At 37.6% G+C, this 15,315-nt stretch overlaps 1 protein-coding gene across 1 annotated transcript in view; it reads left to right on the forward strand.

Annotated features, from left to right (window-relative positions):
• The window catches only part of GRIK2 (glutamate ionotropic receptor kainate type subunit 2), a 600,313-nt gene that overhangs the window by 172,829 nt on the left and 412,169 nt on the right, over positions 1-15,315 (forward strand). The gene's annotated exons all lie outside the window — the stretch shown is intronic.

A 15,315-nucleotide genomic window follows, 5' to 3' on the forward strand; every position in this document is an offset into this window, starting at 1 on the left:
ATTTAAAATTGTTCTTTTAATTTAGAAGGATTGTTTTAATGAAAAAAAAAATATTTTAAGAACAGTATAGTTTTTTTTTTCCCAACTACAGAACAACACTCCTAGCCCTGTGGATCTTTTTCATTTGGCACTTCTTTTGAGATGTAAACAATGCTCTGGTATTCCTATTTTTCATTTGTTTTCTTTTAAAATATAAACTCTTGAGAAAACACAGTTGTTTCAGGATACTTGAGTGTTTAGTTACCAGCAAGCTTGTGAAAAGCTCAGTTGTTACCCTATGTAAGTGTTGCTGTCACTTAAATTGTGATTCTCATCATAGAGGTATTTGCATACTACATGTAATCCCAGGATGGGCCTTCCTTGGAATGCAAGGATGCAGCAGGTAAACTTAAAGCAGCTTTTAACAACTTGTGGAAATTAGACAGTTGGAGAGATGTCACTGAAGGTATAAGAATTGCTTTTTAGACGTTGATGGTAGTTGCTTAACCATGCGGTCCTTGGGTGAGATCTTCCAACTGGATCCGTGGAGGCAGACTCCTGCACTGGAGGCCAATGTCTTCAGCAGAGTGTGATGCAGATACAGGGGACCAACATACATATTGATCTACAGGGTATGGCTCTGCGTGTGGAAATGGGTGCAGATAGACTACCACTGGCCTTTTACTGATTCTCTGCACTGAAGTGAATTTCACTCCCAAAGCTGAACCATAGTGTTACTGAAGGTGCTTATCATAGTAAGAAGTTCATCTTAAGAATAGAATAAACTTTTCAAGGTATGCATTGTAGTAATTAGAGGCTATTGTAATATAGATTATAGTTCCTGGATGAACTTTTTATTGTTACAAATTATTCACATTACAAAATAATTTTCATTACATCTCTGTAGTATAGCATAAAAATTTACATGTAAGAATTTATTTACTTTCCATTGACTTACTTGGGAGCAGGAGTAGGCTCTATCAGGTCATCTAATTTAAAGGTAGAGTTACTTTAAATCAAACCATCTGCTATATAGATTTGCCAAGTTTCTTACTACAGATTGGTTTCTATTTTAATGGTCTGATTCTCATATCTACTAAGTCATCTATACCTTATCAAACCAGTGAAAAAGGGCCTTCATGTAAATGAGAATCTGGCCCCATTTCTTCAACTTTCCTCTCTGATTCCTTTAGCACATGACTTTACAATTATGAAATTATATTGTAAAGGCTAAATTCAAACTAAGTATAACTATTATTAATTTGTGAGCTAATAATTAATAATACTTCTGAATTCTGTTTCTTTCCAAAACAAATTATTAGCAGTGTCCATTCCATTTCAGCTCCTTTTACTTCATTGTCTATGTACACAGCTTCTTCATTTTCTGTGATCTTGAATCCTGGAGCTGAGCTCAAGCTAGCTTTTCAAAATTATATTCACCCATTTTTCCTGAAAGAACAATTATTTTTGCTAAGCTAATAAAATATCATTTAGTTTTTAACAGCAATCATGATGAGGAAACTGGGGAAGTAGATTTTTGTCCATGTTTTAGTACATTCTCATGATGATCTTGCTAAGCTAAATAAAACCATCTAGAACATATTAATTTCAAGGCATATTAATAGGAAAGACTATGGGAAACTTGTGCACTGTTTCGGTCTTATATTGGATATTGCCTTAGTCTCTAGGACTTTGTCTTGTACCTTCACGATAATTAAATTTACTTAAAATATTCCTCAAATAGTAATAGTGGTTTTTTCCCCCAGAAGTTGAGATTATTTTCCTCTCAGTTTCACTGTTGGTTCAGCTCATGTTTTTCAGGTGGAACCAGAAGTGCCATGGAATATGCTTTGTTGTAACATTTTAACAGCTAAGAAGATGAAAAGCAAATTTAGCTAAATCTTGTGGAACTGGGCTTTTAAGAATCTTCATTTAGTGCTTTTGTTTGTCTTTGTATACAATGGTCATGAAGGATGCTGGCATTCAGGAAAGACGGCAATTTAATTACTATAATTAAACATGCCGCTTAATAAATTGCTTAGTGTGGCAGAGATAATTATAAGTATCTTTAATGTGGGAAAGAAGCTTGTGAATAATGTATTTTACACAATATAGATGCATATGTTTAGATGTTCTTATTTCATCAACCATCTGTGGTCATGTACTGTTGGCATCTTGATTGAAATAAACAATATATGCAAGTAAAGTTAAAATCAGCATGGTATTTTGCATATATACTGCATAAACCAAACTAGTGTTGTTACAAGTTCACATTCTTTTCTTCATGGCCTTCAAATCATAGCTATTAACACTGTGAAGATTAAGGGTAAGATTTAGAAACATAAATGCTTATTCTCATTTACGCTAAGATCCCTTTAGGTCATAAAATAAGTCATAAATTTTTAACAGTGAACATAATTAACCACTGGAACAATTTACCAAGAATCAAGGTGGATTCATCATCACTGACCATTTTAAAATCAAGATTGGATGTTTTTCTAAAATGCTCTAAGAATTGTTTTGGTTCTGTGGCCTGCGTAATACAGGCTATCAGGCTAGATGATCCCAATGGATCCTTCTGGCCAGGGAATCTAGGAATCTATAAAATTAAAGCCTTAATTGGATTAGATTGGATTCTGTTGTATCTTGTGACACACTAGGCAACCCATTGTTTCTACCTCCATCTGTCTAGTGTCATGGTTCTTACTCCATTGTAGTCTGTTTCCATGATGTCTTTCTCAATATTTTTCTTATGTCATTTGTTGTACTCCTCTTTTCTGTCTTCCACCAAGTGGTATCCAGTGAAGTGCTTGTCTAGGAATATGTTTTTTGACATCTGTATGACATGCCCAAACCACTTAAATCTTCTTTCTCAAGTAATTATCTCTACTATCTTTTTTTAAACTCAGTGATCCCAAAAGCAATCTCCTTCAAGATGGCTAATTGAGACAGACTCTTCTATCTGGGTTATTTCCATAACTGTATTTTTTTTTTTACATGGACAGGTTGTCAACCTGATTCTCAACCATAGGTCCATGGCTCCTTATTCAACATATTCAGGGCAGCTCATACCATGTATGGGATTCCCCCATCGACTACCTGAGGTAGCTTAGGATGCCTCAAGGCCTTGCAGTGGACCTTAAAGTAAGTGTGAATTATATTTTAAACAAATGATATTTACACCCACTTTAAGGTCCCTTTACATTGCCAGTGTGGTGTAAAAGGCTTTAATATCTTTCCACAGATGTCACTTTAAATAACAGAATCCACATTGTCTCATTCTTAGGTTTGTACTTTCAGATTTATTTAAAACATTAGAAGATGGGATAATATCAATGTTGATGCAATACTTAGTGTCCTTCTGTTGTAAAATTATCCCATGTATATTTTTACCCCAGGCATTATGCATTGGACACTTCTCCTAAAAGAATGTGGATAGATTACATCTCTTTAAGGGAAGTCTGTCTTGCAAACTTTCCACTGAAGTGGGTGATATGCAACTATCTTAAAACAGAGCTCAGAACAATAAGGGAAGTTAGGGCCCTGACCTTGCATCTACATGGATGCAATATAGTATACTGGAAATGTTACTTCTGTAAGACCTGCAGGCTTGTGCTCATAATCCTTAAGATTAGGGTTGTCGATTAATCACAGTTAACTCACGTGATTAACTAAACAAAATTAATCACAATTAACAAAATTAATCGTGATGAATTTCACTCTTAAATAATAGAATACCAATTGAAATTTATTAAATATTTTGAATATTTTTCTACATTTTCAAATATATTGATTTCTATTACAACACAGAATACAAAGTGTGTAGTGCTCACTTTATATTATTTTTATTACAAATATTTGTACTGTAAAAATAATAAAATAAATAGTATTTTTCTAGTCACCTCATACAAGTAATGTAGTGTAATCTCTTTATTGTGAAAGTGTAATTTACAAATGTAGATTTTTTTTTGTTACATAACTCCACTCAAAAACAAAACAATGTAAAACTTTAGAGCCTACAAGTCTGCTCAGTCCTATTTCTTGTTCAGCCAATTGCTAAGACAAACATGTTTGTTAACATTTATGGGAGATACTGTTGCCTGCTTCTAATTTACAATGTCACCTGAAAGTAAGAACAGGCATTCGCATGGCACTTTTGTAGCTGGTGTTGCAAGGTATTTACGTGCCAGATATGCTAAACATTGCTTGGTCACATTCCGGAGGACATACTTCCATGATAATGTTGCATGTTAAAAAAATAATATGTTAATTAAATTTGTGACTGAACTCCTTGGGGGAGAATTGTATGTCTCCTGCTCTGTTTTACCCAACATTTAATGTTAATGCTGTCTCAGATGATCCAGCACAGGATCGTTTTAAGAACACTTTCACAGCAGATTTTAAAAAACGCAAAGAAGGTACTAATGTGAGATTTCTAAAAATAGCTACAGCACTTGACCCAAAGTATAAGAATCTGAAGTGCTGTCCAAAATCTGAGAGGGACCAGATGTGGAGTATGCTTTCAGAAGTCTTAAAAGAGCAACACTCCGAGGCGGAAACTACAGAACCCAAACCACCAAAAAAGAAAATCAACTTTCTGCTGGTAGCATCTGACTCAGATGATGAAAATGAACATACGTCGGTCAGCTCTGCTTTGGATCATGATCAAGCAGAACCTGTCATCAGCGTGGACACGTCCTCTGGAATGGTGGTTGAAGCATGAAGAGACACATGAATTTTTAGCACATCTGGCACATAAATCTCTTGCAACACCGGCTACAACAATGCCACGTGAATGCCTGTTCTCACTTTCAGGTGACAGTGTAAACAAGAAGCAGGCAGCATTATTTCCTGCAAATTGTAACCAAACTTGGTTGTCTGAGTGATTGGCTGAAGAAGTATGACTGAGTGGTCTTGTAGGCTCTAAAATTTTACATAGTTTTATTTTTGAATGCAGTTATTTTTTTGTATATAACTCTACATTTGTAAGTTTAACTTTTAAGATAAAGAGATTGCACTACAGTACTTGTATTAGGTGAATGAAAATACTATTTATTTTAATTTTTTTACTGTGAAAATATTTGTAATAAAAATATAAAGTGAGCACTGTATTCTGTTTTGTAGTTGAAATCAATATATTTGAAAAAGTAGAAAACACCCACAAATATTTAAATAAATGGTATTCTATTATTGTTTAACAGCACGATTAATTGCAATTAATGTTTTTTAATTGCGTGACAGCCCTACTTATCATACATATTATACATTTCCAATAATAATTTCAACATACATTGCATTTTTAAACCAAGGCTTTCAAAATGTATTACTGATTATTTAGTCTGCTCAGTGCTGTGAGAAGTTTTCCGTATCTATTAAACAGATATCCTTGTGATACAGGTAAATTTTGACTAGCCCTAGGGCATAGAGCAACTCTGTGATAGCACTGGGTCTAGAACCCAGAAATCCTGACTCCAAGCCAGCTTCTCCAATGATGAGATACTGGCTATTACAGGGATTGGCAACCTTTGGTATACGGCCCACCTGGCAGGCCAGGCCGGTTTGTTTCCCAGTCGCGTCTGCAGGTTCAGCCAATTGCCACTTCCACTGGCTGTGGTTCGCCACTCCAGGCCAATGGGGGCTGCGGGAAGCGGTGCAGGCCAAGGCAGAGATTTTTGTGCACAGCACAGAACTTGTAACCTATGGGGAGGGCTTAAACCCATCTTTGCAGCCTCCCAGTTCTGGATTTCTGTGGGGGCTGAAATGGAATGAGTCTGGACTGCCCTAGGGTTGTGGTAGCCCAAGTTAAGGCATTCTAAGCCAAACTGAATATGGGCAGCTGCACCATGCAGCATCACTGTAACATAATAGCATCTGCTATGGCCCTGCCACCTCCGGCTCCCACACAGTAGCTTGCAAAAGGGACCTTCACAGCTATCTGACTCTGTTCCTGCACTGGGGGAATTATGGTCCCTTTAAGCTGCAGGAACGTAAAGAGGCTGTAGCAGAAAGAAGACTCTCTCCTTGGGAGTATTAATAATGCACTGTTGTCCACTGCACTGTCTGTTAATCAATAATTCACTGTTGAAGCTTTATCCCATTGCTCTGGGAACCCCTGGGATGATCTTGTGCTGTGATGTTAAATAGAGAGTTATTAAAATCAGGAGAGCAGCAGGATTTATCGTGCTTGCTTCATGACAGTAAAGTGGTTGAAGATCCCTTGATGTCTCTTGCAAAACTTATAAAATATAATCTCTTTAGAGACATTTCTGCTTGTGTATGGCATATAACTCGTTAATTACTTTCAATGTGTCTGTTTCCTCCCTCATCTAAGTTATTTACTATAAATAAAACAGGATCTCTGTTCAAGAGTTCTATTCAGAGAGCTTTATTATTCTTTCAGAATCATCATTTTATATCTAGCATAACAATTAGATGTTGAGATGATTAAGGTGACCCAGACACAGGATACTGAGTGGAGAAAAGAGAAACAGAAGCAGATGAGTTCTTGTACAGCAAAGATCTCGTTGAGAGGAAAAAAAGTCAGAAGAAAAGAAAATATTACATGTTACTAGAATCATTTTTTGAACAAAATATTTATCCAAATTTGCTGGGGGCTTTTTAAAAAAATGTCATGACTCCTCAAAAATTTAGATTTTTATTTGTCTTTGTATTTCTGGAGCATTGTATCAGAAGGTTAGTGATGTTACAGAAGTTTGGAAAGTGTTTCTAGAGAATGACATTTATCTTTCCTGATGAAAATAGAAACAGGTAGATTAACAGGCAATAAAAATACAGTGTTGAAAGTAGATCTGGTCAAAAATGGTGAACTTTTTGGGAATTTTGTTTTGTCCAAAATGTTTAATATTTTAAAATTTTCAACTAGCTCTAATAGAAACATTTGTATTAAAGAATTTGCTCAGTTCTTCAAGTCCTGGTTAAAAATGAGAAAATATGGCCATATTTATCCCTGGTGTGACTCCATTGAGGTCAATGGTGTTACACCCTGGGTGAAGTTGGCCTTTAGACTTTTCCCGATTTCATAATTATAAATGAAATGGCTAGTGGATCTCTGATACTGGCAGGTAATGGAACAATAACTGCTGTCTGTAAGAAATCAGAATAGTCATATTTTAGGTTCAGTGATTCACAGTAGGCTTAGACTCTCATGTTTAATGGATGTTACATATTATAATGTGAGGTGATATGGCCTTCTGTCACATATTTAAAGTTTAGTTTTTCAGAGGGCACAAAGTGGAAGATACCTTTTAGCTAGTGTAGTAAAGCACCATTACTTTTCATAGAAACAATCTTTAGGCTATGCTAGATAGACAGAGGAAATGCTTTTGTTTTAGGACTAGTTAGGTTGGTTCAATGGTTGTTTCCAGTTGCATGCGGCAACATTTGGAGCTCACTTGTTATGTCAGTCATTTCAAGTGGTGACAGTTACTCTCAGGTTTTCTCAGAATAATCTTTTTCAAACTTCCCCATCTGCAAGGCTTGTGTGTAACCTGGTATAGTCTGGCACATCTATTTGTGTAGACATCTTGTCCAACTAAGAACTTCTGTATAATCTGTTTTGTAATTGTGAAATTACTACAGAAATTACTTGTCCAAAACAACCAAAAACAAAAATCCCAAAAGTCTTATTTTGGACCTTAGGAAGTCTTGTGTAACATACTGCCTAACTCATTTACAGATGCTATTCCTCAAAGAGATCTGGGAGTGGAAGACAGAAAATGAGCTATAGAGTTAGTTTTAAGTACATAATCTTCTGCAGTTACAATGATATTTTGAGCAGATAATCTGCCTAAATTTGTGAATAAAAGATGTTACGATTTAATGCTATGCCATAGATCTGTTTCTTTCATGGAAGCTGTGTAGTTAACATATGTGCATAAAAGATAGTGTGCTTGATTCACCACAGGGTTATAAGAAATCACTGGCGTGACATTGGCACACAACTGGTGTAATGCAATGGGAAGTCAGAAATAATATCGCTATATGTTTTAGAGATTCCACAAATTCATATTTTGTAGACTTCATTATTTCACATCAGAGTGATGAAATATTAAGAGGTACAATTTTGTGGTTGACAAGTTAATATTGGAAGACTATGCTGTTTGTTATGATAAATGGTTAATGAATGCAGAAAAAGTAAAGTATGGTTCTAACAGCTGGGAATATACTGTATCTCACTAGCTGCATAATTACTTCTGTTTCATATAGAAATATAAAGTGTATCAGAAATGGTCTTCAGACTTCTTCGTCATATACATTTCTGATGCATTATGTGGAACAAGCTCTAATGAATTTAAGTGGTGAAAGATTGATTTATCAGAAGAGCTAATGCACAAATAAGGTGTGTCCGAAAGGTACATTAACAACACATTCAAACATGTTTAAAGGATATATTTTCTGGGATTAACAGGTAACTAGGAAAATACAAAGCTTTTCAATGAAGTATAGCAAATAAATGAAAAAGTAGATGAAATCCTGTGCCTATTAACTGAGAATTTGGTGGGGGAAATCTCACTAGTTTGGTTGATTTAGACCACAAATGCAAAAATGTATTTATGAATTATTTAAACATTTAGGGTATCACAAAAGCAATCCTTCCCCTTCCTCCCACCCCAAAATAATCATTATGCAATAAAATAAATACTTTTGCTTGTGTATAATGAAGAACGGAAAATTAAATCATCCATCCTTAACTATCTCTAATAGTTTGTCATCCTATTGGCTGTCAAAATGAGTGATTAACCATAAAAAGAGCAGGTCAATATTTTTTGAACAAAATATTTTCCTGCTGGAAAATGTGATTCTGTCAAAAATTAATTTTTTCTGCAGGAAATGTTCATTTTGATTAAATGTTTCAATTTTTCTATTAGAATAATTAACACATTTTTGTTCTGAATTGACACTTTGACTTAATGTCAAATTTGTTTTATTTTGAAACATTTCATTTTGATGGGAAGTATCAAAATTTTTAACTTTGACATTTAAAAATTAAAATTTTATGGAACATTCTGTCAAAATTTTTGCTATTTTGACTTCCCAATTCAGAAAGATTTGGAAATAAAGTGAGTATGTAATAGTATTGTTACTATACATATATAGTCCTTATCTTTATATAACTACATAACTACTAGCTTTTGGTCACTGATTAAATGACTTAACAGATTATTATGTTGGCAGAGTCAACTGAGGACTGGGTTTTCCCTGTAGTTTCCTGCAAAAAATGACTGGATGCCTAGTTGAACTTGGCCTAAGGATGGTTTTTCAGTACTGACTAATGTGGTGAAAGTTTTTAAAGAATCTGAGAACCAGAAAAACCTATTCCTGAATAGTCAGCTGTGCTGTCCTGGATGGCATTGCAGATAATGATATGTTCAAAGATTGTTGTATTGTGATACGTCTTGCGGAAGGTAGAGTTTCATTTGGTTTGAACCATACATCTTAAATTAGCTGCAGCACTGGGTAGCAGGAGTCTTGTGAGATTTTGTAAAGTTGTTTAACATAGCAGCAAACCTTAGGCACCATTCTTAATACAGTGATCGCTGCTGATCACTGCAAAGGAAACCACACATAATTGAATTAAGACAGTAGGTGAAGCAGCAGATATGAGAGACCATAGTCCCTGAGTGCTTTTGTTATAAGGCAATATTAATACCTTACCTTGATACATTGCCTGATGTTATTAACAGTGTATACAGTGAAGAAACCAAGTGTGAGCTCCTTGATGTGACCCGAACATTAAAAAGACATTTTCCAGCTCCTGTAAAATGTTCTCAGTGGTGCATGTTTGAGGTATAGATGTAACTTCTTCCATTTTCTTTATTTGCATGGTTGCTAGTATCAGGGTGATAGTGCTGATGATTTCTGGTTCATATACTCTGTTAGAAATAAGACAAACCCTACACACCCACATCTCTCTCAAGCTGTTAGACAAAGATAGGCCATGGTTTGGCTGCTTGTCCACATATCAAAGGGCAAGATTTATGCCTTTTCCCTCTGCTTATCTGAGAGCATGTGCATGCTCTCACTTTGATTATTAATAAAGCTATCCTGAATACCAGGGACACCAGCAGTAGAGAAGAAATGTCTGCTTGGGAGGGAATAACATAGCTCAATGTGCTGTAATAGCCTTTGGAAGCCAATATCCTTTATAATAATTGAGATCACCTGAAACCTGGGGCCAAACCTTGTTTTGTTTTTTGTTTTCCAGTTTACAGGTAGTGTAGTATGATTGGTGTTATATCTCAAGATCCAGTCAGTAAAGCCACTCTTTTTAAAATTAACTTCAATAAGTTTATTTTGTATTTTTTTCATTGGATCAGAATAACAACAACAAGAATCCCTGTGCCCATATCCACAAAGGTAGTTTGGTACTTGAACCCCAGACATAAGTGACTATCTCCTAGACTTAAGCACCACTGTGATCCATGAAACTCCCCTTGGCTGCTGCTTAACCCTGTAAGTGCCAAAACTCACTCAGTATGTACATTGTTGCTACAAAAGTCCCCTCAGCACCTAAGTTTCTGGTTCTGGGTATGCACACTGCTGCCTTCCTCTAAACATCTGAACACCTAGTGGTCATCTAAGCCCCAGTGTGATGCATGAACAGGGAAATATAGTCATTTCTCCATTTGTTTTGCATGTGGGGCCCTAATGTGGTAGGCATACTCATAGGGTTGACAGGCATCTGGTTTTCAACCAGAATGCCTGTTCGAAAAGGGACCCTGTTGGCTCTGGGCAGCACTGCTGACTGGCCTGCTGAAAGTCTAATCGGAAGCACAGTGGAGCTAAGGCAGGCTCCCCGCATCTGTGCAGCTCCTGGAAGCGGCAACATGTCCCTGTTGCCTCCTCCTGGAACCTGCATCCCACACCCCAAATCTCTACCCCAGCGATGAGTCCCGTCCTGCATCCCAAATCGCTCATCCCTGGCCCCACTCTGGAGCCTGCACCCCAACCCCCTGCCCCAGCCTGGTGAAAGTGAATGAGGGTTGGGAAGAACAAGTCAGGGAGGGAGGGAGGAATGGAGTGAGTAGTGGGGCATGTTACTGGAGAAGGGGAGGGGCTGGGGCAGGGAAATGGTGTTCAGTTTTGTGCATTTAGAAAGTTGGCAACCGTACATCCCCAGAGAGCACCTATCCGACTGGATCCCCTTCAAAATTCTAAGATTGCTGTGCCTAAGTCCCTTTGTGGATCCGACCCCAAGTGTCTAAAACATGCCTCAAGCACTTATTTACAGATGAGGACCCGAGTGCTGCAATGAGCTGTGCATGGGCAGACTACAGTGTTCACATGGAGTTCATTTAAGGATTGGAACTTTAATCTAGCAACATTTCATTCCTGAGTTCAATCTCCTGCCCAGCTCCAGCTAACTTCCTGATAACAAGTTGTTGTTTAAAAAAAAAACAAAATAAAACAAACAAACAAAAAACCTGTCATGCAAAATGTTCCAGATCTCAAAGGTACAGTCAATCTTGTCCTAAAACACTCTGTATTGTTACCCCACAGTTGGAATTTTATCAGAAATAGTTTCTTGATTTCTGGGTACCTGGTGGAAGGTGTATTGCATTTTTATAAGCTCTGTAAAACCATTTAACAATAGGTTTGGTCAAACACATGTTGTCTGAAGAAGCATAGACTGATATTTTATTGGATGCTGATACTGTTTTGCACCCTATCTGTGGCAAACGCATTTACTTTTTCCTTTGATTTGCAGCATTTTGCAGTGAACACAAACTACATGATCATCATACCTTTCCTAAAAATATCCTTAAAGATCTGATGTTGAGTGCCTCCTTTGGGAAAGTTAACTGCTGCTAAGTAATACTCCAAGGTCACAGAACATGCTTTTCTTGTTTATTAACAGAAAAAAATGGGATCCGAAGTCCCAGAAAATGCCAAGGGAGTCTTGTTTGACTGGGAATCAGAACTTCTGATTTTTAAAGCTCTTTCAGTTTATGATACTATGTATTTTCTTTTTTTGTTTTCACTTTTGGTTTAAGTAATATTATGTTCATAGTCAAAATTATGTTGTGGCACAAGGAGAAAAGTCAAATAAGAAAGAAACATGTTTTTACAATAAAATAGCTTTCCTCAAAGGTGTGTTGTGAGCAGGCCGGCTTTAGGCCTATTCCACCAATTCCCCCGAATCGGGCCCTGCACCTAAGAGGGCCTCGCACCCAATGAGAATCCCTTCTCTGGCTAGAGACGCCTTTTTAATTTTTACTCACTTGGTAGTGGGGTCTTCAGCGGCACTTCAGTGGCGGGTCATTCACTATCTCCGGGTCTTTGACGGTACTTCAGCAGCGTGTCCTTCGCTTACTCTGGGTCTTTGGCGACACTTCGGCAGCGGGTCCTTCAGTGCCACTGAAGACCTGGCGTGAGTGAAGGACCCGCTGCCAAAGACTCAGAGCACCACCAGGTGAATACAAGCCCCACGTGTTTTTTTACATGTGTTTTTCTTTTTTTAAGTCATTCCTGCCAAGGCCCCATTGAAACTATTTGAATTGGGCCCCGCACTTCCTAAGGCCTGCCCTGGTTGTGAAGCTTACTTTATTGGTGTTTAAACATGCATTGAGATCCTCTGATGGGAAGGTATTACAGAAGTGCAAAGTGCTAGTATTATTACCAAGCAACTTCTTCTCATTACTGTCAGGTTTAACTTTGAATACATAGCATCCTCTTGCTCCCAGTGGGTCAAGGTGGGTGGAGAGGATTTCTAAATACATATGGAGGGATCTCTTCTCTGCTACAGTCTATTAAAACTGCTCTAGAGACATTAGAACCCTGGAAGTGCAGATGTCCAGCAGAGAATTTCCGCTGGTGCAGAATTTATACAAGACATCTTATTTTGCCCTGCAAAGCCTCCTCTACAAGACCCTGGATAGGGGTCATGTCAAGGACAGGGAAAGATAACATGAGGGGGTTGGAGGGATAGGGCCACAAAGTGTGGTAAAAATGACAATAATATTGAGCACTTACATGGAACTATTTTCAGCTATGTGTAGATTCTAGGTGGTGCTGCCACCCAGAGGGATGAGCTGCTATAACTTTGGCAGTACTAAGTTTTGCTGTAAGGGGCACTCGCCAGCATTGGCAGCAGCTCTGAATTGAGAGTGTGTAGATGTGGCTGAAATCCATCTTAGTTCCCCCACTTCTGGGGTCAGTTTTATGCTATATCTCTAAGAGATTGCATATTATGTAGATCACAGAAGGAGAACACAGCAATAAATAAGAATGAGTGAGAAAATACTAAAACAAGCCTAAGATCAACATAGATTTTTTTTTAAATCTTCCAATATAGAAATCAGAAAAAATAAATGCCACCAGATATTATAATCGCTTTGTCTGCTGTTGATGTGAATGCACTGTCACTTTGGATACAATCTTCCATTAAATAACTGTTACAGTGTGCTGGCTATCTATATATTTGAGTAACAATTTTTCGGTTATCTTAACAAAGTCTATAGAACCTATTTTTGTCCTGATCTTATTGAGGCAACCTCCTTTCACTTTCTTGACAGTTGGTAACGATATTTATCAATTGTATTGAGTAATCTTATGCTTTCTGTTGCAAAGGTATTTTTCATAGTCTCCTGAAATCAAAATAGAACCCTCCTACACATCACAGTCTGACTTTCGATGTTTAGATGCTGTAAGCCTCCAAACAGCATAAATATAGAGGGCAGTCTATCAAGTCACATTCTGCTAAATATAACTTCATTACTCCCCAGGATATTCAGTTGTCTCCAATTTTTGTTGTATTATTATTCAGGTGATCATTTTTAATGTTCCCTAATCATTTTGTATTACAATTACTTTCACCTGGATATTATCCAAGTTCTTTTCTTTCGTAGTTACTATAGTATTGTTTCTCATGATTATTGTTTTTCCCATGCAGTATTGTTTATCTCCTATAGCTACCTTCGTTGCTGTCTCAGTTTTTGATCAATTCCGTACATACCTAGCTGTAATTCGAGCATCTGCTTCTCCCACCTATGCCTCCCTTTGAGTTTTAAATAGCTAATATTTAAGTAGCCATTTCCCATTTCTCTCCTCAATATGCAGCGCTTGTATTTTTAAGTTAATATTATTTGAGCATCTATCCCTAGGGGTCTGGTCAGGATTTAGAGGGCTCATCTGCAGGAGGGAAAAAATAACACCTGTTCTCCAACCTGTGGCAAGAAACAGGCTGAAAATGGTAGGATGGTTGCAAAACTAAAAGCCTTTTAGTATTTAATAATACCCATTTTTTCCCCTATAGGGTTGGCCTGTCTACTCTGTTCTTCAACAGTCTTGTTTATGAGTTTGTTGTAGTTAGCAGTCTTCCTTCTGACTCAGCTCCTCTACATCTGTGTTCTGTTAAGGGTTTCCTGCTGAAAAGCAGCAGAGTGTTGCATGGAGAAATTCTTAGATAATATAGAGCCTGGTAGCAACGTCAGTTTAGAAATGAACAGGCACAAGCTATTACAAAAGGGGGAATGAAAAATGTCTGCTGCACTGAAATAAAGTCTGACTTGTAGTTAATGATCCCAGGCAGAGTGGCCCTTGGCTGTCCTCCATGTGAGCCTTAGCAAGCAACAAGTGGCTGCCCTGGAAACTGTCCCTTTTAAAAAACCTTTCAGTTATGAACACAAGTGATTTTTTTCCAAAGTGTTGGATTTCAACTCCTCAAGTCATCTCATTCTAAGACTATCTGGGGTGTGTTTGTGTGTGTGTAAGTGGGAATAGACTACATTCTAAGTGTTTTGAAATTGTGCAAAATGGACAAAGATGCATTTAAGTTACCTTTACAGCCTCCGTATTCTTGTCCTCGCTAGCCCTCAGCATAAATAAGAGCCACCTTGGGGCTGCTGTAACTTACATTCTATCTGCAATGGCTCCTTGCAGGCTGTCATCAGACATGGCATTACCTAAACCAAAGTGCTTTTTGATCATGTCTGCTCCCTCCCTTTCCTTACAAGGCTACTAGTAGAGTGGCATAGAGCCATTCCAGCAGCTGCCCATCACCTGGGGACCCCTCTTACACTGGCAGTATTCTTAGAGCAGCTTCTGCCCCTCTCTATGGCCTTTTATTCTATCAGAGCTGTGTAAGGGACCTAAGGTACAGTGGAAAATGGGCCTCCAGGAGCTTTATATTTTTTTTTCTGTGCAGCAGTTGATCTGTGGAGGTTGCAGGGATGCTAGGGGATCCCATCAAAATTGTCACCAGTGGAAATATTCATGAATTCTTCCCTTCCATTTTATTTTGGTGTCGAGTATTATGTAGGTATTTTATAAATGATCTACCTCCTCCCCGCTACTCCCCCCGGACACACATTCACA

Source organism: Chelonoidis abingdonii, chromosome 3, assembly GCF_003597395.2.
Source record: "Chelonoidis abingdonii isolate Lonesome George chromosome 3, CheloAbing_2.0, whole genome shotgun sequence".
In the NCBI taxonomy this organism is placed as follows: domain Eukaryota; kingdom Metazoa; phylum Chordata; order Testudines; family Testudinidae; genus Chelonoidis; species Chelonoidis abingdonii.